Source organism: Peromyscus californicus, unplaced genomic scaffold (genome assembly GCF_007827085.1).
Source record: "Peromyscus californicus insignis strain IS unplaced genomic scaffold, ASM782708v3 Scaffold_6__1_contigs__length_162567912, whole genome shotgun sequence".
NCBI lineage: Eukaryota > Metazoa > Chordata > Mammalia > Rodentia > Cricetidae > Peromyscus > Peromyscus californicus.
Window position 1 is genome coordinate 1,423,092 of NW_026294584.1, and position 26,282 is coordinate 1,449,373.

Below are 26,282 nucleotides of genomic sequence, written 5' to 3' on the forward strand. Positions count from 1 at the left end.
CTGCCTCCTGAGTGTTGGGATTAAAGGTGTGTGCCACCACTGCCTGGTTAAGAATTTTTCTTAAAAAGAAAGTTCTAGGATCAAAGAGACTTATTCTCACTGCTTTTGTAAATATTCAGGAGGAGAATCAGGTAGAATAAGAGGCACGTTTTTAAGGTGAGGAGTGGTGGTGCAAGCCCTCACACAACAGTAATAAATCGCATCAAAGGTGCAATAGCAAGAAACAAAGCAAGTATCTATATCCTCTTATAAGGCAGAAGGAAAAGAAAGAAAGAGAACGGGCAAAAATATAGATACTCTAAGTGAGAAAACAAGAAACCTTAGCAGTCTCATATTTAGTAGGCATGGTAGTTATAAACTAATGTGGAAGCAGAATATATTTTTTGTAGAATTTACATAAAACTCCCGAACCATATGCCTTGAATATTTATTATCATACAACATTTATTAGGCTCTCCTGTAAAGGCTCCTGATGGCAACACAGTGAACAGAACAGTAAGGATGAGTCAGACAAAACCAGAAGATATTGCCTACTGATGCCTCACAAAGTAATTGAGATCTCTTTTGCTCAAGCTTCACTCAGTGTGACAGACTTCCTGTTGCCTACAAGATGTAGGACTCTCACCTACTCCAACACCATGCCTGCCTGCAAGCCAATAATGGACTGAACCTCTGAAACTGTAAGCTGCTGCCTCAGTTAAATGTTTTCTTTCTAAGAGTTGCTGTGGTCATGGTGTCTCTTCACAGCAATAGTAACCCTTACTGAGACAGACTTCATAGACCATGTTTTAATAATTCTTACCATCCATCCTCCAACTCTTCCCAGGCTTCCCTTTTTCCTTCCCACCCAACTCTGTGCACTTTTTGTCCCCCACTCCTCAAGGCCAGTCTGTGCTGCTTAAATATTCTTGGATGTGTGGCCTTCCACTGGAGCACAGTTAAGAAAAGTAAATTGTAACCTAGAATAAAAGAGAGTGCCAATATCTTCTTCTGTTACAGGAATATTGATACTGTCCTTTATTAACTTCTTATAACTAGGAGAAGGGGACCAATCATTTCATGGAATATCAAACTCAAAAAAGTCCTAATAATCCCAATTCGCAAAACGTTGTTATTCAAGCAATTCTGTAGTTCTTCAGTACTGCTGAGAATTTATCCTAGAACAGAGACTTCCTTAACAATTTTAAAATGAAGTAACCACTAGTGAAATCAACACATGCTACATGGGAGAAACTCTCAGGCCAAAGTTTCCACACAGACCTTCTAACACTATTGTAGGAACGAATGTACACACACATACATGGTGTGTGCACACATGAATTTGCACATACACACACAGCACACACATACATGGTGAGTGCACACATGAATGCATACACACATTTTCTTGAAACAGAAACCTACTTTTTATGACTCTTCAATGATGATTTTGTGACAAAATGTAATGGGATGAAACTGGGGGTTATAAATTAGGCAATGTAAGATCAACTTTAATTGGTAAACATGTATTTTGATTTCTGTGTTCTGTAAATTGGATAGGAAATTTTGTTTTGGAGATATGTTAAATGTTTAATTTGAAGAATAGAAGGCAAACAGATTTCCACATTAGAAATCACTTTTTAATGTAGAGAATTACAAGTCAGCTCTTTGGAAGTGTTTTTTTTTCCCCTTTTTTTAAATTTTATTTTGCAATACAATTCAGTTCTACATATCAGCCACGGATTCCCTTGTTCTCCCCCCTCCCGCCCCCCTCCCCTTCCCCCCAGCCCACCCTCCATTCCCACCTCCTCCAGGGAAAAGCCTCCCCCGAGGACTGAGATCAGCCAGGTAGACTCAGTTTGTTTTGTATGAATTCCTCCCACTCCATTGCTTAGCAGCTACAGTGAAAAGCAAGATTGAAGGAGAATCCAGGGCATCTAGCCAATGGATCTCCACCACTTCTCTGATTTGCTCTCCAGCATCCAGTACTGCACGGATAGTCCCCCACTTACCATGAGACAATGCGAGGGCTGTTGTTTTTATGCTCAGAGCACAACACCATCTCAAGTTTTGTTTTTTAACATGGAAAATTTCTCGGTATGTCACCAAAGATGGAGTTGTTTCTCTAATTCTAACAGTAAACAAAGGTATAGAAAGGAACGGGAATGTGTGTAGTGGCTGGTTTTGTATGTCAGCTTGACACAAGCTGTAGTCATCAGAGGAAGGAGCCTCAGCTGAGGAAATGCCTCCATGAGATCCAGCTGTGAGACATTTTCTCAGTTAGTGATCAGTGGGGAAGGGCCCAAACCATGATGGGTGGTGCCATCCCTGGGCTGGTGGTCCTGGGGTCTATAAGAAGGTGGGCTGAGCAAGCCATGAGGAACAAGCCAGTAAGCAGCACCTCTCCATGGCCTCTGCATCAGCTCCTGCCTCCAGGATCCTGCCCTGTTTGAGTTCCTGCCCTGACTTCTTTCAGTGATGAACAGCAATGCTGAATAACTTTCCTCCCCAACTTGTTCTTTGGTCGTGGTGTTTAGTCTCAGAAATAGAAATCCTAACTAAGACAGTATGGCACTTCAGTTAGAATCTGTCAGGGTGAGAGACTAATACACACCTACGTGATGCAGCTCCCCACGTCTTGATCAGAAGTGATTATTTCCCATTTTATTCCCCCAAACTGTGTATCCAATAGGGACATCCAGTACTGACAGAATTCTTGTTCATCTGATTGTTGGTTTGAAGTATGAATGGGGTGGGTCAAGACAGAAATTAGTAAGAATTGTGATCCAATAGAAACTCTAATTTATCTCCCAGGGCCATGGTTTGCATGAGGCTCGTGGCCCCTGGCCTCTGCAGCCATGCTTTTCTGGACCTGAGCACCCCAGGGGTAAACCTATGCCCTTGAATATGATTTGCTAGCATCCTGCTAAGAATTTTTGTATCCGTGTTCATTAGAGGTTTTTATCTATGGTTTTATTTGTTGTGTCCTTGTTGAATTTCAGGAATAATGATTAAATAAGAAAGAGCATATTCTAATAAAATGAAATCCAGACTCATACTAAGGTGAAAAGTAGAATTAATGGCAACCCCCCAGAAACTACTTTAAAATTAACCACAAAATTGCCTCATAAGTGCATAATAATGAGGCAGGCTTAGAGTTCTGGTTTTGGATGGTTGGCATGGACAAACAGATTCTCTCATGAGTACCTCCTGCAGACCTGCAGTGGACCACAGTCAGAGGGGCAGGAACTGGGGAGGCTTACAGTGACAGCTGTATAGAGTCATACAAAAATAAACATTAGCTTATCCTCCCCCACGTGGCTCATTTTTTACAGTATTCCCGTGAACCTGAAGGCCATAGTTCCCTGGATTTGGGGTGGCTGGACGAGTCATGCACCTAGAGTTAAGCAACACTTTGCTTTGCTCTTACTCCTCCTGACAGGAGAACTTAAAGAACTCAAGGTCAATTAGTTGGATCCTGCACTCTCCTTCTGGTGATGTGCATTAATTTATTAAATAAATACATACTGAGTTATCCTAAGCAATGAGGGTGGGAAGAAAAGAGAGGTCATTTGTGTATTTAAACATAAATGTAAAGGAAGACTATGACTTCCTTGGGCTGTGTCCTGAGTTATGCACTTTATCTGCAATAAAGTTTTAGAACTCGGCAAATAAAAATGCAGCATCCCTACTTAGGAAATTAATATACAGTAAAGTCACCTAGGCAGCAGCTCCCTCTGAGGGTGGGATGCTGTCACTGTCCAGGCCAAGTGCTCATGAAGGCTGCCCTGGCTACCAAATTCATCCCCTTTGCTTAAAAATCAGTCTTCTAAACCTCAGAATCTGGTTTCTTTCACTATTTTCCCATTCATTGTCAGTGTAACAATCTGGATCTCACCAAATGCTGACTGGGTTTACTAGCTGCAGAGGACAGTTCTCTCAATGTGAAATACCACTGCAGTTGTGCCTCCCTGGCACACGTTACCTGACCTCACCTGCTGTCTGTGGAGATACTCTAGCTGCCACAGTGTTACCTGATCTCACCAGCTGTCTGTGGAAATACTCTAGCTGCCACACTGTTACCTGACCTCACCAGCTGTCTGTGGAGACACTAGATGACACACTGTTACCTGACTTCACTAGTTGTCTGTGGAGATACTCTAGCTGCCACACTGTTACCTGACCTCACCAGCTGTCTGTGGAGACACTAGATGACACACTGTTACCTGACTTCACTAGTTGTCTGTGGAGATACTCTAGCTGCCACACAGTTACCTGACCTCACCTGCTGTCTGTGGAGATACTCTAGCTGCCACACTTTTACCTGACCTCACCTGCTGTCTGTGGAGACTCTAGATGACACACTGTTACCTGACTTCACTAGCTGTCTGTGGAGACACTGCCAGACTGTGCAGATCTCTCATGACCATGTGCACTCTCTTTTGCCTTGGACCAGAGGACAAGGAGGGCAGAGGAGAATAGACATAACTCAAGCAGATGCCTTTAACTTTCTAGGCTCTGGAGATGAAGGAGACAAAGGAAAGAAAAAAAGAAGGGATTGCATAACTGTAGCCCCAGAAAAGAAACATCCTAGGATTATAACAGCAAGCAGACCAGATGAAAAGCAGTGTGACTGTCTCGTTGGCCTTTTCATCTCAAACAGCTTATCACTCCTCAACGGAATCCATGAAAAGAGAGTTGCTTCCTAAGGACCAACAAAGAATTCTGATATATATGATTTTATAACTCAGTATTACCCCTTCTCTTGGAAACCACCAAAAAGTACACTGTTTTCTTTTTCTTTTTGCAAAACTGTGAGGAAAACTTCCAAAATATTTGTAAGCACCTCCAAAATCAACTGGGCTTACTCAGGAGTTGCATGGAGGAACTGGAGAGGATCCAAGTGCAGATCTCTGTGGCAAGCACTCAGCTGTGGGAGGTCTCCAGTCTATTGAGGAAGATACATTTCCTAGTGTTAAAAGGCCCATTTGCAGCAGTGCAGGTAGGAATGGTGGTAGGCGGATCAATTTAATCCTTAGAACCAGAGAGGAACTAGACACGTGTCACGCACACCAAACAACAAGTCGCGTTTACAGGGAGTAGAATGTTCTGGTGGCAGCCAAGAAAAAGAGAGCTTCAAGTGTGTAAATGTATCGTGTATATAATGATTACATGCCTAAAATACTAACATTTTACTAAAATATAAACATTTCAAAATGTCTCAAGACAACACTTGTTTACTTTTGCATCACCTTTTTTGAGAAAATTAGTAAAAATAACTACTTTTAAAAGCTAATATATGATCATTTTGAAAACCTCACTCTTTAGTTGAGACAGTAAAGGAAATTACAGTTGAACTTAAAATTTATGAAATGGTTAGAGCTGTCATACTGATTTACACTTTTCCTGTTTAATCTAAGCATCCCAAACAGTTACTCTGGAATCATTAATTGCTGAGGATTTTTTTTTCCATCTCACTTTGAAAAGAACAGTATGTCTAAGGGAACAGATCAGGAGTAAGAGTCACAGGAAATGACTGGGTCCTACACTTTGATCCATTGCTGCAGTAGTACTCAAATGTTACATGCCATCTGTTTTGGAGTCAGTACCTCAATTCTTCAATCACACCCGACTCTGTAAAAATGGGGTCATGAGCAGCCAAAGGTCATGAGTAGCCCTCTGGATGATCCCACATGTATTTAATGAGGACCTAAGGCTCACCCAACAACATCCCATAATCATATGTGGATAGATGGTAATCATTATCCTACAGACCAAACCCATATGCGACTTGACCTCATGAAGAATTATGCTGAGCTCATATTCCCAGGTCTTCTCTCTTCCTCAGGTTGAACCGCAGCCAGTATGTGAGCTGCCAGTCAAGAAGCAGAACACCTGAAGTAGGTGAATGTGACAGATGCACACTGGGTGGCCTGCCAGCTGCCTTTCAGAGTCTAAATCTGTTGATGTTCATGAGATGTAAGCAATTGCTGCTTTGGAGTTTGAGGAGGTGGTAGGGGAAAAACCACAGGAAGAGTAGAGTTCAAAAAGATGGTGTCTTCATTTAGCTCAGTTTGTGATAAATGCCGGATTCATTCTGACTGAATCCGGCATTTATCACTATGAACACCAAAAAGGGTCGGGGGGATCGCAAGGACTGTACATAGAAGTCCTGAAAGACAGACTCAAAGAAGAGCCTTCCTAACTACATCATGGATGTTCAGGGTAAAAACAATGGCTGGAAAACAGCTCTTTCCAGGGAAGCAAATGATGGGCAGCAACCCTCTCTAATCCCTTGATTAGGAACATCTGACATCACAAGAGGTTTCCAGCCCACCAGCATGTCTTAGATTGGACTCCTAGAAGGGGAGTCCAGGCAGAGAGATTTTGCGAGTGATTTTTGAAGGAAGAGACAAAGTTGGCATCCATTTGGGGGAGGGGAAGGTGTGTGGGGGGGGAAAGATAGGATAATTTCCCCCGAAATCTGACCCCAGCATGGTCACCAGGAGAGCATGTGAAGAGCAAGTACCAGTGTGTTATTTTACCACAAGGAAAAAGATCTGGAATTCTGAGTCCCTGTATCAATCGCCTGTCACTCACAGGCTACCCCCACCCCTAAATGAATAAAGTGTAGAATCATGCAGGCAATGTAATTCACCTTCACCAAGGGTCACGCCCAGTGGAAAGCACAGCTGTGAATGGTTAACTGGCAACACAGGTGGAGTAGGACGGAGGGCAGAGGTACCATACAGACCCCTGTAACCACCACTACACATTGGCATATCATGGACTTTAGTGTCCACCACTTAGTATTTGAGCCTACATATTTTCCAAAACAACTGTGCTAGCAATGTCTTGTACTAACACACAGATATGCTCTCTAGTGTCTCAAAGGAGCTTAAAATTTTCCACTTCCTATTACATACAGCAATATTCTTCATATACTTTCATGATTGCTCTGGATTCCTCAGTATGTCCCAAAGCCTCAGCATCTTCTTTTCTTTTCTTAAAAAATTTAAATTATCATACAAGGTATTGGAGAACACTATGGCATTTTCATACGAAATGTGTGTTAGTGGATTCCCCCTCTCTCACCCTACCCCTTTGTAATTTCCCCCAATCTTTTTCCTCTTTCATGTCCCATGTGCCCTTCTGGCCACCACCCTGTTTTTCCTCATCATCTGTTTTTAATCCTCTCTTAGTTTCTTTTCCAGTTTTTAGCCTTTGCGCATGTGCATGCACACACATACACACACTCAGACACACTTATACGTACATACCTATGTTTGTATATATTACAGGCTAGAATCTGCATATGATAAAGACTACGAAGTTTTTCTTTCTGAGTTTAGGAGACATTGCTTAACATTGTACTTTCAAGTAACACCCTTTTTCCTGCAAAATTCATAATTTCACTTTCCTTTACAGATGAAAAGAATTCCACTGTGTATATGGACCTCATTTTCATTATCTTATTCATCTGATGGGAGACTTTCAGTTGTATTTCCTTGTTGGCATGTATACAGTAGCAATGAACATGGGCATACGAGTATCTCTGTGATAGGGCATACAGTGTTTGAGTATATGCCCAGCAGTGGTATAGCTGGGTCATACAGGAGTTCTATTTTTAGTTTCTTAGGAACTCCCATAATGATTTCCATAATGATCATACTAGTTTGTATTCCCACCAGTGGTGAGTAAAGATTCCTCTTTCTTTTATCACCTTCTTTTCTGATACCCACTTTCCAGCAGTACTTCACTTTTCTGTATACCTAGACTTCTGGTGCCCTACATTTATTGCTCCCAGTAATGGCATCTATTACTTTATAGAAAAAAGTGCACACAAGAGCTTAGAATTTTCTCCCTACAAGAGAAAAATGTGAGCAGAGAAAGCTTCCTCCCTGCACAAGTAATCTCAATAAAACCATAAGCAGAACTACACTTTTGTGTGAGTAGTCTGTAATGTAAAGACCATTGACAAAGGTTGAGTCTGCAACTGGAACCACAATCATTCATTTCTTTTTCACTGCATAATGGGTTTTGTTGTTGTGATACAGCACCTACCACTGGAGACAGATTTATTTATGAGATACCGTTCTTGCCCTTTGGGGGTTTAGTCTAGGGAAACACAAACACATAGAAGAGTGCCCAGGCAGAGAGAAGGATCAAAGGCAAAGGGTCCTTAGAGGCAGGAAGGTGTTGCTAGAGTTTTCCTGGTCCTGCTTGGCCCATGGTCAGGACAAATCTCTCTTACCCTCCAGTCCTGCAGCCGCTCAGACCCAACCAAGTAAACACGTGGAGACTTATATTACTTACAAACTGTATGGCCATGGCAGGCTTCTTGCTAACTGTTCTTATATCTTAAATTAACCCATTTCTGGCAACTTCACATGCTGTTTGTCATCATGTCTCCCTCTCAGCCTTCCACTTCCCAGCTCTATTCTCCTCCTTGTCCCACCTATACTTCCCGCCTGGCCACTGGCCAATCAGTGATTTATTTATTAACCAATCAGCAACACACTTGACATACAGAACATCCCACAGCACTTCCCCTTTTCTTTTTTTTTTTTCAAAAAGGAAGGTTTTAACCTTAACAAAGTAAAATTACATATAATTTGGGAATTTGGGTGTAGCTTCTCTTACTACTTCCTGCTGGAGGGGGGCACTGTATCTTATGGGGACACAAAGAAAATTTTAGGATTATGGAATAGTCCATGAGGCTGTATTGTCTGAGCCAGTTGCCTTCAAACCATTCTGGATGTTGGATCATCTGGGCCATGGTGTCATCAGAGACCTTTCAGGGAGTCTTGGCTGGTCAAACCTGATGTATCTTAATCTGGAACAAATCCATAGCCTTTGGCTTTCTGTGGGAAAAAAGCAGAGTCTCCTTTCCAAAGCAACATATCCTTATATCCAAATTTTGAAGTCAAGGTACCTTTAAAATATATATTTTGGCATAACTCAACAGCTATTACAATCAAATGTTTTTCTGCAGTTAAAAATCCCAAAGACAACACAATCCAGATTCTCTGTGTAATATTCATCTTTACATGGCTTATTTTTTTATATTAATTTTACTGTCTCTTTAAAGACTTTATTTTTTTAAACTATGTATTTGTTTATATAATCGTATATATCACCCTTTTTGTCTCTTTCAAGCCTATGTATATTTTACACACATTGTAAAGCATTTAAAGTCTTGTTTTATTTGAATCTGTCTTATTGTGAATCTATTGCTTTAAACTGCAGCAGCGGTGGCTGCTGGCTCCGCCCACCTCAGCTTCCCAACATGGTGGTGTTCTGTTTACCACCAGTTCTGGGAGCTATTGTGGGTCTATGCTTTTATCCAAACAGCGTGTAGCCCAGAAACCCCTTTTTTTGTTTTGTACTAGCAAAGGCTAAATCCACCACGCAGCTTAATGTGTCACTTGCAGAGGCCTCATTCCTGCCATAAGGCAGGTCGAGCACGGATGCTAGGAACCCACCAGTAGCTCAAACTGACAAGCTGCTGCTCATTTGAGAGAGACAATTAGGAAGCTGTTTTTAGCTCCGTTTTAGAATCTCTTCTCAGGTTTTAGGTGGAAACTCTTGCCAACACGTTGGGCGCCATTTGTAGCTAGAGTTTTCCTGCCTGGCCCATGGTCAGGGCAAATCTCTCTCACCTGCCAGTCCCACAGCCGCTCAGACCCAATCAAGTAAACACAGAGACTTATATTGCTTACAAGCTGTATGGCCGTGGCAGGCTTTTTGCTAACTGTTCTTACAGCTTAAATTAATCCATTTCTATAAATCTATACCTTGCCATGTGGCTCGTGGCTTACCGGCATCTTCACATGCTGTTTGTCATCGTGGCGGCTGGCAGTGTCTCTGACTCAGCCTTCCACTTCCCAGCTTTATTCTCCTCCTTGTCCTGCCTATACTTCCTGCCTGGCCACTGGCCAATCAGTGATTTATTTGTTGACCAATCAGCAACACACTTGACATACAGAACATCCCACAGCAACCCCACTTTAGACTACTAGCAATAGTGGAGAGGGTGCCTGAAATGGTCTACTCCAGTAACTAGATTAATGAACACCCTAACTGTCATCATAGAGCCTCCATCCAGTTACTGATGGAAACAGTTGTAGAGATCCATGGCTGGGTTCCAGGCCAAATTCCAGCAGTCTAATCAATGAGAGAGAGGAAGAATTCTATAAGCAAGGGACATTGAGATCATGATGGGAAAACATGCAGAGATGACCAACCATACTAATGGAAACCCAAAAACTGTGGACCAATAGATGTGTAGCCCCCATGGGACTGGACTAGGCCCTCTGGATACATGAGACAGTTGTTTAGCTTGAACGGTATGTCAGGGAAGCTGGGGGGGGGCAGGCCGGGGGATTGGGATCTGTCCCTGGTACATGAGTGGGCTTTTTGGGGCCCAGTGCCTATGGTGTGACACTTTATGCAGCCTTGATGCAGGGGAGAGGGGCTTGGAACTGCCTCAACTGAATGTACCAGGCTCTGCTGACTCCCCATGGGAGACCTTGACTGGAGGATGTGGAATGGGGCATGGGTTAGCGGGAAAGGCTGAGAGGCAAGAAGAGGGAGGAGGGGGGAATCTGTGGTTGGTATGTAAAATGAATAGAAAATTTCTTAATAATAATAAAAGAAAGAAAGAAGGAAACAAAGAAAAGAAAAGAAAGGAAAGGCTCAGACCACCTCCATTCTTGCCCAAGTAATTCTGTAGAAGTGGAAAATATCTCTTAGCCAATCAGCAGTTTTATGAGCACTTAAGATGCCAAGAGACTCACTAAAAGGTTCCTAAGAGACAAGCTAATAAAAGTTCTTTTGATTTATGGAGATTTTTTTTAAGGTTTTAACTTTAAAACATTACATCTTCACTATAAAAGAACAAGCATAGAAACAGAAAGGCCAAGAAAGTATGAAGCACATTTGATATCATTGTCTTTATTCTTCTGATCTTTTCTTCATTTGACATACAGACAACACTGTAGGAACTTCAGTAAATACTCTTCTAGGACAGGAATTCGCGTGGATCAACCCTTACTCCTCTTCATAAGATATTCCTCTGTCTTGAGTAATTTCCCCTTCTCTGACTCCACATTATTGTTCTTTTCTCCTCTCAGTTGAGGCCTGCTTCCTGTGAGAAGCCCTCTTTATTCATCAGGTCAACATTACACTTGCAACATGATGCTCTTTTCCTTGAATCACATGACTATGCCCATCACCACCAACTTATTCCTATGATTTGATTAATGATCATCTTCCCCTCTTAACAATGGTAGACTTCATAAGAGCAGATAATGTATTGGATTTGCTCAGTGTTGATGGCCATTATGCACAGTGCCTGATATGTACCAAACACTTGGTAAATACTTCCTGAAGGAATAAATTAATAATGAAACTTTCTGTCTTTTGTATTCTGTAGACAATGACATCACAATGAAATATTCAGCACAGATCAACAGCAATTCATCAAATAATCTCATCAGGCGTGTCTAGTCTGAGGCCTGCTGGCTGTATGAAGCTGATGATAGTTGTCATGAAACACCAAAAACTTATTTAAACCATCAGAACATCTTGTGACTATTTTGGTAAGATGGGTGCATAATTCTTGAGCATGAACTTTGTAGATGACATCCTATCACAAAGTCAAAAAGTTTGATTTGCAAAAAAGTAAAAAAGTTTCTGACTTGGAGACACATTATCTGAAAATCTCAAAGCAGATAATATTGCTCTAGTTGTATGTGCCTATGAAGTATACTATTAAGGAAGTTTCTAACTTATTTAATGAAAAGACTTGAGTTATAAATTTTTCCATCCCTTCTCATTTATTAATAAAAAGAAGTGATGGCACATTGACCTCTTAGAAGTCTGTCATTCTAGAAGAGGGAGTTACAGAAAGTTGTGAGCTAACAAACGATCACTGGGAATTGAACCCAGGGCTTCTGGAAGAGCAGCCAATGCTCTTAACCTCCAAGCCATCTCTCCAGCACAAAGTTATTTTTAATTATAACAAAAGTAGTGTGTGTGTGTGTGTGTGTGTGTGTGTGTGTGTGTGTGTGTAACTAAGTTCTAGCTAGAGCAATAAGACAACAAAAGGAGATCAAGGTGATACAAATTGGAAAGGAAGAAGTCAAACTTTTGCTATTTGCAGATGATATGATAGTATACATAAGTGATCCCAACAATTCTACCAGGGAACTCCTACAGCTGATAAACACCTTCAGTAATGTGGCAGAATACAAAATTAACTAAAAAAATAAGTAGCCCTCCTATATACAAATGATAAACAGGCTGAGAAAGAAATCAGAGAAATATCACCCTTTACAATAGCCATAAACAACATAAAATATCTTAGGGTAACTCTAATCAAACAAGTGAAAGACATGTATTATAAGAACTTTAAGTCTTTAAAGAAAGAAATTGAAGAAGATATCAGAAAATGGAAAGATCTCCCATGCTCTTGGAGAGGTAGAATCAACATAGTAAAAATGGTAATCTTACCAAAAGCAATCTACAGATTCAATGCAATCCCCCATCAAATCCCAACACAATCTTCACAGACCTTGAAAGAACAATACTCAACTTCATATGGAAAAACAAAAAACCTAGGATAGCTGAAACAATCCTGTACAATAAAGGAACTTCCAGAAGCATCACCATCCATGACGTCAAGTTTTACTATAGAGCTATAGTAATTAAAAACAGCTTGGTTTTGTCATAAAAACAGACACTTGGATCAATGGAATCCAATTGAAGGCCATGACATTAATCCAAACACCTATGAACACCTGACTTTTGATAAAGAGGCTAAAATTATGCAATGGAAAAAAGAAAGCATCTTCAACAAATGGTGCTGGCATAACTGAATATTGACACGTAAAAGAATGCAAATAGATCCATACCTATTCCCATTCACAAAACTCAAGTCCAAATGGATCAAAGACCTCAACATAAATCCAGCTACACTGAACCTGATAGAAGAGAAAGTGGGAGGTAGCTTCAAATGCATTGGCACAGGAGACCACTTCCTAAATATAACAACAGTAGCACAAACACTGAGTGTAACAATTAATAAATGGGATTTCCTGAAACTGAGAAGCTTTTGTAAGGCAAAGGACACTGTCAATAAGACAAAACAACAGCCTACAGAATGGGAAAAGATCTTCACCAACCCCACATCTGACAGAGGACTGATCTCCAAACTATATAAAGAACTCAAGAAACTAGACATAAAAATACCAAATAATCCAATTAAAAAAATGGGGCACAGAGCTAAACAGAGAATTCTCAACAGAAGAATCTCAAATGGCTGAAAGACATTTAAGGAATTGCTCAACATCCTTAGTCATCAGGGAAATGCAAATCAAAATGACTCTGAGGTACTATCTTATACCTGTCAGAATGGCTAAAAAAAAAAAAAAAACACTGAAGACATCTTATGTTGGGGAAGATGTGGAGTAAGGGGAACACTCCTCCACTGTTGGTGGGAATGCAAACTTGTACAGCCACTTTGGAAATCAGTATGGTGGTTTCTCGGAAATTGGGAATAAGTCTTCCTCAAGACACAGCTATACCACTATTGGGCATACACCCAAGAAATGCTCAATCATACCACAGGGACACTTGCTCAACCATGTTCATAGCAGTATTATTTGTAATAGCAAGAACCTGGAAGCAACCTAGATGGCCCTCAACCAAAGAATAGATAAGGAAAATGTGGTACATTTACACAATGGAGTATTACTCAATGGTAAAAACAATGACATCATGAAATTTGCAGGCAAATGGATAGAACTAGAAAGAGTCATCCTGAATGAGGTAACCCAGACCCAGAAAGACAAACACAGTATGTACTCACTCTTAAATAGATATTAGATGCAAAGCAAAGGATAATCAGGCTGCAATCCACAACCCCAGAGAAGCTAGGTAAAAAGGAGGACCCTAAGAGGGAAGGCCCCCAAGATGGGAAATAGGAGGGACTGAGAAGGCCGAGTGGAGGGAGAGATAGAGAGGGAGAGCAATGAAAGAGATATCTTGCTAGAGGGAACCATTAGGGAGTTAGAAAGAAACCTGGTGCTAGGGAAATCCCCAGGAATCCACAAGGATGACACCAACTAAGACTCCTAGCAATAGTGGAGTGGGTGCCTGAACTTACCTTCCTCTATAATCAGGTTAGTGGCTACCATAATTGTCATCATAGAACCTACATCAAGTAACTGATGGAAGCAGATGCAGTGATCCACAATGAAGCACTGGGCTGAGCTCCTAGACTTCAGTTGAAGAGAGGGAGGAGGGATCACAGAAGCAAGTGAGGTCAAGGTCATGATGGGGAAAACCTTAGAGACAGATGACCTAAGCTAGTGGGAGCTCATGGACTCTCGCCTGTCAGCTGTGGAACATGCATGGGACCAAACTAGGCCCTCTGAATTGGGAGTGACAGTTTATGGGGCCAGATCTGTTTGGGGAGCCCCTGTCAGTGGGACTAGGACTTATCCCTGGTGCATGAAATGACTTTTTGGAACACATTCCCTAGGGTGAGATACCTTGCTCAGCCTTGACACAGTGGGGGAGGGGCTTGGTCATGCCTCAACTTAGTATGCCAGACTTTGTTGACTCCACAAGGGAGGCCTTACCCTCTCTGAGGGAGTGGATGGGGGGATGGGATGGGGGAGGTGGGGGATGGGAGAAGGGGAGGGAGGGGGAACTGGGATTGGTATGGAAAATGAAAAAAAAAACTTTTTTAAAATAAAAAAGTAAAAAGGAAGAAAGAAAGAAGGAGAGAATGAAAGAAAGAAAGAAAGAAAGAAAGAAAGAAAGAAAGAAAGAAAGAAAGAAAGAAAGAAAGGAAAGGAAGGAAGGAAGGAAGGAAGGAAGGAAGGAAGGAAAAGGAAGAAAGGAAGAAAGAAAAACTTAGCATCCACTTAGCATCTCAATCATTTCCAAAAGTACAGGTCAGTGGTTTTAAGTATACCGACATTAGTGCAACAGATATTCAGACATTTTACATTTGTAAATCTGAAATTCTGTGCCTCCTGAATGACTACTGTCCAGTTGCTCACTCCACCCTCAACTCTCAGCCTTGCTGCCTTCTCAGACACAACTGTTATTATATCAAAGAACCAGAGTCTTTAAGTACTAGCGTGACAATATTTAAGAGCTGTTTAATGAGAAATACTTAATGTTTTTCTTTGATTCTAATGGGTCCCGTCTTTTTAAATTCTATCTACATCATTACCCTCATGAGCAGCTATTTTTAACCAGAGAATAAAAACTTGAGAATAATGTTTAAATGTTATTGAAAACAATGTGTATTAAGAACTTAAAGATACACAATTCAGAGCTGATAGAGTCTGACAGAGTGGGATATATTTTTTCTTTTAAGAATTCTTAGAGAAGACTATTGGTAAATGGATTCTCCTTTGTCTCTCCTCACTGCAACAACCTACAAAAGATCCCGTGACTTGTTACACAAATAATAAAGATACTGCAGAAATCCTCTTTTCTTTGTGACTGTGCACTTCTTTTTTCTTAAAGACCAGGATTTCAGTCGTCTATGAGTTCCAAGATAATATACACTGTGTCTACATCCCTGGCCTCTCATCTCTCCTCTGGTTTTATCCTGGAATGTGCTTCCTCCTTATTCTTCACTAAGAAGAAAACACCCCTCTGCAGTCCTGAAACCAGCCTGGTATCTATTTCTCCATTCTGTAGCTCTGATATTGTTGAGGTCAAGGATAATACTTCTTTAATCTTTTAATTTACCCTGGGCCCAACATAGTATTTTCATAAGAACAAACAAACGAAAACAAAGCACACATACACATATACACACACACACACACAACACATACACACACACACACACACACACACACACACACAAATATTTTTTCAGTTGACTAGAACTGGACTTCCAAATTAACCTTTGAAGTAGAAGCTAGTGTTCAGGGGTCACTTAACTCTTCATCTCCCAGCAGGCAGAGAGAGGATTATATTGGGGTCTGAGTAGTTTTCTTATACTGTAGAGGCAGGAGAATTTTGGATTTGTTCTCGTGGCTCTGCAGAACAGATGTGTGGCCCTGGCCCTGACTTGGGGAGTTTCCTGTTTTATGGGAATGACAACTTCAAGGGCAAGGAGGTGAATGTCAGGGTGAGTAGCACACAATTAGTACATGAGAATAAGCTTTTTTTCTAACACCAAGTGTGCTAGCACCTACAAAGGAGAGGAGGGTGTGTCAGACAGCAAGATAAACTCACCCCCAAGCAGAGTTTTTACTTATTACTTGGATTATATTTCATAATGAAGATAAAATATCAAAGAACATCTGTAGACCAATGCTTTCAGATGCAATTTGTCAAACTACATTTTTAAAAACAAATTTATTCTAAAATCAATTTACTGATTGCTATGTGCCAGGTACTATTCTAAATACTTTATACGATATTACATCTAACTCTCACAACATGAGATTGAAACTATTTTATTCTAGTTTTTATATCCAGGGAAAATATCAGAGACATGGTGGCTGTGGAACTTGACCAATATCACAGTAGAGGATGGACTGAAAGTCAAGTTCCTCTGATTCCCGAGCCTAAGATCACCACAGCTGATGGACAGAAAGGCCAGTAGTTATCTTGAAAACATATTTATTTTCTTGACAGGTAATAGAAAATAATCTTGTGATGGAAGGGGGATTACAAGAACTAGGGATATTGTGTGGAATATGATGTTGTTAGGTCATTTGCCTGCCATTTGCCTCCCGCTCATCCAGTGGTAAATACAAGTAAAACATTGTAGCATGCTCTGTACATGTGTAGGTGTTCTGCTCTTAAGTCTAACTGGAAAGAATCTATGTGAGAGCAGAGATTATAAAGGCCAATCATAAACTGCATAGGAAAATGTTTTAATGAGTTAAAAAGCGTTTGAATAAAGTATTTCTTCCCTGCAGGGTTCAGGGAAGCAGAACATAGAAATAAGAGACTGGGGCCCTGTTTCACTACTTCTGGTTCCACAAATAATGCAATCTTAATTTCACTCAGATTGGGGCTGTTAGACACTATTATGATTAGTATTTGGTATCAGTCTCCTGGAGGGTCTAATGCAGGAGGTTTCTGTACTTTCACATCAGATTTTACTTGTTAGGTTTGAACTTCTCAGTCATGGGTTAGGCTGTAACATTTTACAATGAAACATCTTTTTTCTCCTTCTTTTGTGATGCTGACTGAACTCAAGACCTTATGCTATGCTAGGAAAGCATTCTTCCACAGAGTTGTAACCTCATCTGAAATTGCATTTATTTTTTTATTCTTCTCTCATATATTACATCCTGACTGTAGTTTCCCCTCCCTCCAACCCTCCCAGTCCCCCACCACACCCACCTCTCCTCTCCCTGAGATCTACTCCTCCTCCATTTCCCTTCAGGAAAGAGCAGACCTCCCAGGGATATCAACCAAACACTGCATAACAAGTTTCAAAATGTCTAGGCACATACCCTCAGATTAAGGCTGGACAAGGCAACCCAGGAGGAGGAAAAGGGTTCCAAGAGCAGGCAAAAGAATCAGAGACACCCCCCACTACCACTGCTAGGAGTCCCACAAAAGCACCAAGCCTCACAACCATAACATATGTACAGAGGACATAGCTCTGACCCATACATGCTCCCTGATTGTTGAAGAGACTAAAATCGCATTTTTAAAAACATTTTATTTATTTTTATTTTATGTGATTGAGTATTTTGCCTGATGTATTCATATGTACCACCTATATGCTTGGTGCTCACATAGGTAAGAAGACATCAGGTCTCCTGGAACTGGAGTTGCAGTCAGTTGTGAGCTACCATCACTTGGAATCAAATTCAGGTTCTCTGCAAAAACCTTAATTGCTTTTAACTTCTGAGCCATCACTCCAGGCCCAAGAAACTGAATTGTTTTTTAAAAAAGGATTGTGTCAAGTTAAAAGGGACTTATGGAGTGATAAGAATATGTAACAATACTAATTTCAATATGCTAATGTACAGAAAAATAACAGTCAACTGGAAAAATGAGAGCATGGACTTGGTTTTGGGGAAGATGAAATTTTATCTAAATAGAAAGAAAATTACTTGTTGAAATAATAGGTTACATAATAATGAATACAAAAGGGCAACACATGGATTAATTAAATATGAGTATTTGTAAATACTTACACATATATAGTGTATAAAAAAGAATACAGAATGCAGCTCAGGAGGAAAGGCAACAGTGACGATCTCTGGGTAACATGAAAGTGATTTTTTTAATTTTATCTTCTACTTTTGTTTGCATGTACATTAGCCCATACCAATTGTTCAAAATGATGGGTTTCACTGTGGCATTTCTATACTTATATGTAGGACTGGTTCTGTTCACCCTCCATTGCCTTTTATCCACCTCCTACATTCTTAATATTTCATAGAGCACATATAGTTGTTAAAGGCTATTTTTAAAATAGAATAAAGTAGTCTTGAGGATAATACTTCATAATATCTATTTGATGGAAAAGGAGATTGGACTCTTAAAAAGGCAGCTTTCCTCCATATCTCACCTTTGTTTATTAAAGGTATATAAAATTCATAGTGGTGGGAGGTGGCTAAGATATGTATAAAACATAACCATATACCTATTGTTTTAATTGCAGTGACTAAGATTTTTTTTTTACTAACTTTGTGTAATGAAAATTTTATATTAGACTGAAATATTTGATGGAAATATTCATGATTCAACTTCTCAACTAGAGTATTTATACATCTGTATCAATAGAATTCAATTTCAAGGTAAAAATCCAAACAGAAACTATTAAATATAAAACTGCATTCTGCATCTTTCTGGTTCTATTATTAAAAATAAGATGCAGCCAAGAAGATGGGACACAGATCTCAAATATTAGTAAAGGACCAGCCTTAATTATATTCTTCCCAGGGGCCCAGAAGAGAAGCTACAAACAGTGAAAATTATTTTCAGGAAAAGAATCTCAGTACACCAAGCTCTTTTATCCATCTACTTTATTCCTCTGGGATACAATCCTATCTACACAGCTTCAGTTCTGTTCTCGTGCCTAGCTCCTTTCTTGCCTGATTTCTCTCTACCTTTATCTGCTGTCCCGTCTAAGTTCTGTCTTAATTCTCTCATCTTAATTCTGCCTCATCTAGGTTCTTCTCATCTCGTTCTTACCCATCTAGTACTTCCCCATCTGGCTCTTCTTCATCTTCCATTTCATCCTCAAGTTTTCTCTCAAAATCCTCCTTATCAATCTCAGTTCTCCTAAAGTCTCTCAGGAATCCAGTTATAAACCCAAGCAATAGCAATCCTCCCCCTCCAGCCAGGTCATCAGGCTTGAATTCCTACAAAGTCATAAAGGCAGGTAAGAATTTTCCTCAGGCAGTGACTGTCAGACTTTCTTTTACAACCCACAAAGGGAGTGGTTAAAGGAGGAGGTCAACTGAGAGCTATCAAAAAAATGGAATTTATGTACTCAATCTATATTCCTAGAAGTGGTTGGGTAAGAAGTTAGGAGTCTATAATGTTAGTAAGGCTGTATAAGAAAGAAGGGTCTTGGGGCTGGAGAGATGACTCAGAGGTTAAGAGCACTGACTGCTCTTCCAGAGGTCCTGAGTTCAATTCCCAGCATCCACATGGTGGCTCACAACCATCTGTAATGCGATCTGGCACCCTCTTCTGTGTACATAATAAATAAATAAATCTTAAAAGAAAGAAAGCAAGAAAGCAAGCAAGCAAGCAAGAAAGAAAGAAAGAAAGAAAGTCTCAGCTAAAATTGTACAAGAAAAAAAGTTATCTGCCTGACCTAGGAGACAGGCATTGTTTCCATAAGGGTGTTACCTTAGTTCAGGAGATCATTTGGCCTTGGATGCTTGATAGGTATTTTAGATAAATACGCTGTTAGGAATTCTTGGAACCTATCATAGGTTAAAACACATAGCATAAAACCATTGTATGAACCAGCTAATATATATACAAAGCTAAAAATATCACCAAGACTTCTTTTTTTTGTTTTGTTTTGTTTTTGTTTTTCGAGACAGGGTTTCTCTGTGTAGCTTTGCGCCTTTTCTGGAACTCACTTGGTAGCCCAGGCTGGCCTCGAACTCACAGAGATCCGCCTGGCTCTGCCTCCCGAGTGCTGGGATTAAAGGCGTGCGCCACCACCACCCGGCAACCAAGACTTCTTAAGTCATGGCTTGACCTTTGGAAAGGTCCTTGACTGCTGTGGGATATTCTGTATGTCAAGTGTGTTGCTGATTGGTCAATAAATAAATCACTGATTGGCCAGTGGCCAGGCAGGAAGTATAGGCAGGACAAGGAGGAGAATAAAGCTGGGAAGTGGAAGGCTGAGTCAGAGAGACACTGCCAGCTGCCACGATGACAAACAGCATGTGAAGATGCCGGTAAGCCACGAGCCATGTGGCAAGGTATAGATTTATAGAAATGGATTAATTTAAGCTGTAAGAACAGTTAGCAAGAAGCCTGCCACGGCCATACAGTTTGTAAGCAATATAAGTCTCTGTGTTTACTTGGTTGGGTCTGAGCAGCTGTGGGACTGGCAGGTGGGAGAGATTTGCCCTGACCATGGGCCAGGCAGGAAAACTCTAGCTACACTTGACCTTTCCAAGTAGTAGCTTTTGTCATAGTAGCTGGATTCCCTTACATTTTCCCATGGCCTGCAGCACACAGAGAGGTTACATAACTTGCTCAAGGCTGCATAGTAGAGAGCCTTTAGCCTGAGGTTCCCAAAGGTTTCTATGAGCTATTTTCATAGTTGTCAACCCCTCAGGTTTTGAGTTGTTTGAGTCCTGAGTTTGGCATACAAAAGCTAGGGCAATCTCCCTAAAATATGTCTTCAGGTGTAACATGATAATGGTAAAACCCATCTTACCTTGGTGATGAAACCTAAATGAAAGAGTTATCAGGAGTGTGGCTAGCTCACTGCTAACACTCAGTCACAACTGCAGATGGGGTGACAAAGGACAACATAAAGGAAGCCATTTTGCTTTGTTCCAATGACAACAAGAAAAATATCCTCACATTCCCATCTCATAAACTTGGTATTGTCATTATTAATAACTGTTATGATTGCTCAAGGATTAAACAGAATTTCAAATATGGCTCCTGACTTCTGAAGTGTAAGTGGCCATCAACAGAAACACATGGGAGATACATAAAAGCCAAATGCCGTGTCTTACAAAAAAAAAAAAAAAACAAAACTATTTGTCTTGTTCATACATCGTCAGTATGAGAAATGATAAAAATCATGGAAATTTCGTATTTGTAAGGAGTGATAGACTTCTTAAAGCCCAAAATATCTTTTCAGAAAATCTGTGTTTTCTGGGATGTATGGAAATGTGCGGTAAGTTCAATAAGGAATGGACTGAAATAACCACTCAGTCGGCTATACTGGAAGCCAGTGTCCTCACTGTGATATGTATGTTACACAGGAAAGGTACTGTCTGGATTATAGATATCAGAGTAGGACTAAAGGGAAAGACATATAGGAACCAAAGGAGCATTGGGAAGCCAACAATCATTTTAAAAAGGTGGCGTGGCTGCAGGTGGCTCTGCTGGAACTTCAACAAGTTTGGGAACATAGACGGAACCAGTGTGTCTGAATTTAGGTTTCCACCTGGCTCTCCCAAGCCTTGTATTCTGGTTGAGTTTCCTATGCTGTTTATGTCCTAGTTATCAACTGTGTAGCAGGAGAAATTGGGGTGACTATCAGATCCTGTAAATTTGTATTTGTATGTGTAGAGTTATTGATGTTTGCAGACTGAGTGTTCAAAAGTTGGTTAAATATTCTGCTACTCTTCCTGGTCCAGGCATGGGGGCAGTAGACACAATCTTCCTTTCTCCCAGCCATTTAGGTTTGAATTGAGATCTCAAAAATACCTTAGAATCCTGTTGCACAGTGTCTGAATAGGACTACAGGGGACAAGGGCTCATGAAGAATGAGTAGTTACCGAAAATAAGAGGATGAATAGAGATTAACATCTTCTTGTGAAATAACTTATTTCCTCAAATTCAGAATTATCCCACAGGAAAGAGGAATGGAATTATCAAGAAAAGCCTGTTCTGGGTAAGGCTATTTAGCTGATTCTTTTTCTCCTTTTCACTTTTGAAAATATGGGGCCAGTTACTAATGAACACAGAGAAAAAAAATGAACTCCAACAACAGCATCCATATTCTCTCATATCTCCCAGCTGATGCATTCTGCGTCCTCATATTCCTTCAGAATGAAGCACCAGGCAGTTTATGTTGCAAGCACACGGCGAGCTTCACAAGCACCGCACCTGGCGTTTTGGCATTCTCAGAGTGCAGTGTTCCAAAGGCCACCATCTACTTCCTCTCGCCTTTCTGAAATTGTGCTTTAATTGTTCTCAGAAGTGATGCTAGATTAGGTCTGGATGTTAACACATAATTCATCTCCCAATTAGGACAGCAATTTTACTTCGCTTGTGCCCTGGAACTTAGGAAATATGGCGTTTGTGCAGCCAATGCAAAGTTCTATTGTGATTCAAGTTTCTTTCATGTAAATGTTTTTCTTGTGGACTTCTGGAAATCATCAACAAACTTTATTGCATGTTTGGGGAAACTGAGTCTGACCACTGCTTAATGTAACTTATAAAGGAAAGTTTTCATTAATTCTGAATAACCCCAGGAGCTAAATTTCAGTGGGGTAAACAGGAAAAATATTTTTAATGTAAACTTTAGTTAGCTACTTTTGTCCTGGGATTAGATTTATAGCATGTTAGCTAAACCTGCTAAATAAAATTAAGAATGATGTGATAGGCTTTAATTTTAAAAGGAAGCTTTATAGATTTATTTTTATTTTTAGTGTGTGTTTTTGCCTACACATAGGTTTAGCTGGAGTTACAGAAGGTTGTGAGCTACCACGTGGGTGCTGGGAATTGAACGTGGGTCCCCTGGAAGACTGGCCAGAGCTCTTAACCACTGAGCCATCTCTTGAGTCCCTAGAAGAAAGCTTTTTATTAAGGAGAAAAATCGTAAATAAAATCCAGTTTGACACAACTCTTAAATGATATCTACCAGGAAATAGTTCTGAAATGAGTCCCTGGCCAGTACTTCAAAGCTGCATCCTAAGGTGTGTTGATTTTTATGGGTCTTTTACACAAACTGGAAGAGAACTAAAGTGGTCCACTCCTCCTCCCACACACATGAAATCGTTTCTGGTGAGCTCAGAAGAGAACAGGCATCTGTGTTTATGCTCATTCATGAAAATCTGTGCTGACTCTAGACAACCTTTGCAGTTGCTGTCACAGAAAACCAGAGGGCTCTGGAGCTGCCATTGTGTATGTTATTTACTCACTGACAGGCTGGATCAAAACACCCACTTATCCATGGGGCAAAAGTTCGATGTGAACATGTTATGACGGAGACTCCTGAAGAACAAATGGCTCAAACGAGACAACCAAAGCTCTGTCCCCAGGAAGCGCCTCAAAGGTCAAGGTTAGGAAATATTTTTTCATATTTCCTCAGTACTTGGGAAACTTGTCATTCTCCGTGGAAACTGCTCCATGCTGAAACATGTCTGTACAACTCTCAGGCCAACTACATACCTTCATATCCTTGAAACTCCTCATGAGGGTGCAAATGATGCATCCAGTTATTCTCTACCTCTGTTTCCAAGAACTGTAGGATGACCTGACAGTATAAACCAGCCAGTGTTCACAGCTGAAGCTACTGGCAGACAGCACTGGCTTCCATTCTTGCTCCATGGGTGTGGATGGGAAATTAAAAGCAATGTTCCTAGGTTCCCTAGCAGCTGGCATTCTGGCTGCCAATGAAATACACATGCCTTATTAGCTGGGAGGGTATCTATGATCTCAGAAACTGGATTCCATGTTACTGTGTCCATTCACTAGTTCAAAGGCTAACACCTGGCTGAAGGAGGAGGAAGGGAGGCCAGTCACAACCTCCCCCTGGTTGCAGCTGTGGTGGTTATGACCTTGAAATCAATAGTTCTGAATGATTTCTTCTCCTTTAACACTTTCAGTGATTCCACAAGCATCTAACACAGGGAACTAAATCTTCTGTTAAATGCCTAGCACACACTGAAGACTAACATGTACATATTTTCCTGGAGGAGAGTTGGGTAAGAACCTAACTCAGGAGCTGGGAGAAGGGTTCCTGGTTAAAGCACTTGCCATGCATGTGAGGACTAGGGTTCAAATCCACATTAATACTGGGTGAGTGTGGCAGGTGACCTTCAATTCCAGCCTTAGTTGGAAGGGACAGAAGATCCCTATAGCAAGCTTAGATTTGAGAGCCCCTGCCTCAATGAGCAAGATGGAATATGATGGAGGATGACTCCTGATATCAAACTCTGGAGTCTACATGCATACACACATTCATGCACACTACTATGTGCACACACACACGAGAGAGAGAGAGACAGAGACAGAGACACAGAGAGACAGACAGACAGAGACAGACAGAGAGACAGACAGAGAGAGAGGCAGACAGAGACAGACAGAGACAGAGAGACAGAGAAATAGAGAGACAGACAGACAGAGACAGACATACAGGCAGAGACAGAGAGACAGGGGAGGGAAAGAGAAAGAAATGGAAGGAAAAAGAAAACCTAATCCCTGTTACCAATGTCATGGGAAGGTAAAACCCCTAGCCACTAAGGAAATCTCTGGGTCAGCACAAGCAGTGAATGAGATGGGAAACATCTTGGATAGAGAGGGGAAGAAAGACATATGAAGAAGAGGAGGAGGAGGAAAGAAAGTAACCAAATTACCTGATGCTTAAATTAATACTTTGATGCAAATTCTCAAACACTGCCAATCTATGCTCTCAATCTATTCCCAAACATAGCTTTGTCCATATGTATCTAATTTCTTGATTGAATGTGGAGAAATCGACTCAAGTGTGATTATTAAATTGGATTTGCAGCTATATGCAGCTTGCCAAATAACAAAGACTTGGTCTATTTGTCATGCAACAGAGTCTAGTGCATGCATAACAAAATGAATAATCCTCCAGAATCAACTTCCCATTGTTTTCCTAAACAGAAATAAGCTTCTATAACTCAAATTCTATAGACCTTTACAGAATACTAACTGCATTTACATATTATATTTAAATTTCTCTTCAGAAACCTTGAGAGGTGAGTGAGAATTATTGCCACTGCTGCTTCCCAGTTGGAAGACCACTTCTGGAGAACCTGTGGTACTGTCTGGTGAAACTAAACTTTTCTAGCCTCTGGCATCCCATGGCACTCTTCAGTATGCAGTGCTTCCTGACAACCATCACACTGTGTGATACAGATGGCAGTGACTGCTCCCCTGTCCGGCACCAGGAACTCATAAAGTCAAGTCAGTGTCCTTGCCTTGCCCTTTAGACACTACTATTGAACTTATAAGGTACAAGTATAAGAATAAAAACTAGAGGGGGCATGTTGGGAAAGAGCAGCAATGTGAGACTAGGGGAAACGGAAACCTGGAAAACTGTGAGTTACTCCTGGTGAGGAGAGCTTCGGAAGGAGGTTGAAAGTGATAGAAAGAATTAAAGAAAAGCATCAGAAAGATGGTTCCTGAGGAAGAAATGAAATCAAAGCCAATGCTTTTCCTACAATGCTGAATGTGGGCAGATGCCATATGTGAGCTTCTACATGTTTCCACTCGAGTCCCATCAACAGATTTCAACTCCAGCTAAAATCTCTTTTAATCATAGGAGGCAAGGATTACAGTTAGTTCAAACACCTGCTCTGTTATTATCCAGAAATCCCTGGCCCAATGAAATAAATAAATGCACACATCAAAGCCGGTTTGTTTCCATTGGGCAATCTGGTAGACACACAGGCACGACCGTGGCTGAGCACAGCTGATGGCAAAGCTGATGGAGACGGACTGATGACCAGACTGTGAAAGTACAGTGGCCACGTGTTGGCGGCAGAAGAGCAGCTTATTCTCAAACTACCTCAGTATTCTTAGTGGAAGCATGAATGTACAGTTGTCTGCAGCAACGCAATGTAGAATCGTTTCCCTTGTTTCCAAAGCTGACTTTTCTAGCCCTGGAGAAGAGCACATCACACGATGAACTTCCCGATTCCCACCTTCATTTCAGAAGTACCTGCTGGCTCTCTCAGGTCTCCCAAAACCACATGTTTAAAAGACTGAAATCAGAAATATCTCTACATATTCCAACATATTGCTTTTTTGTAGTTAAAGAAATATAAATTTTCAGATTTATAAACTATTGGTAAAAATGTGACTGGTACAATTTTTTGCAAATCTGG

General features: G+C 40.7%; 1 protein-coding gene across 9 annotated transcripts in view; it reads right to left on the reverse strand.

The window, feature by feature from the left end:
• Positions 1–26,282, reverse strand: part of Lhfpl3 (LHFPL tetraspan subfamily member 3) — a 634,521-nt gene that overhangs the window by 492,686 nt on the left and 115,553 nt on the right. The gene's annotated exons all lie outside the window — the stretch shown is intronic.